The sequence below is a fragment of the Chrysochloris asiatica genome, unplaced genomic scaffold (assembly GCF_000296735.1).
Source record: "Chrysochloris asiatica unplaced genomic scaffold, ChrAsi1.0 scaffold00030, whole genome shotgun sequence".
Lineage (NCBI taxonomy): Eukaryota > Metazoa > Chordata > Mammalia > Afrosoricida > Chrysochloridae > Chrysochloris > Chrysochloris asiatica.
Window position 1 is genome coordinate 25,679,819 of NW_006408548.1, and position 567 is coordinate 25,680,385.

Sequence of the window (567 nt, forward strand, 5' to 3'; positions counted from 1 at the left end):
ACTGTCTGAAGCATCATACTAACATGCAATCTACCTCTCTCTTTTCAGGAAATAGCTTGGGTACATAGAACACTTCAGAATCAGGAAGATAAAAATGGATTCTCAGGCTAGGTTTCAACCTCACTGATAACGTACATATTTTTATTCTATGTAACCAACCCTGATGACAGAGCTATTTTATAGGACTTAATGAGACCTGCCAAGGATCCTTTGTTACATAATGGATTATGAGCTGGGCTGCTAACTGAAAGGTCAGCAGTTCAAATTGATTAGTTGCTCCTCAGAAGAAAGATGAAACTGCTCTCGTAAAGATTTACATTCTCAGAAACCCTATACAGGGTAGCTATGAGTCAGAACTGATTAGGTGGCACTCGACCACCATCACCACCACTACCAATGAGACCAAACACTGTCATTTTGTAGTACTTTGGTGGCTTGGGTATTGCTGTGATTCTAGAAGCTATGTCACTGGTATTTTAATTACCAGTAGGGTGTCCTGGTGGTGCTGTGGATTAATGCGCTGGACTGCAAAGTTGGTTTAAACAGTAAGGTCAGCAGTTCAAGCTC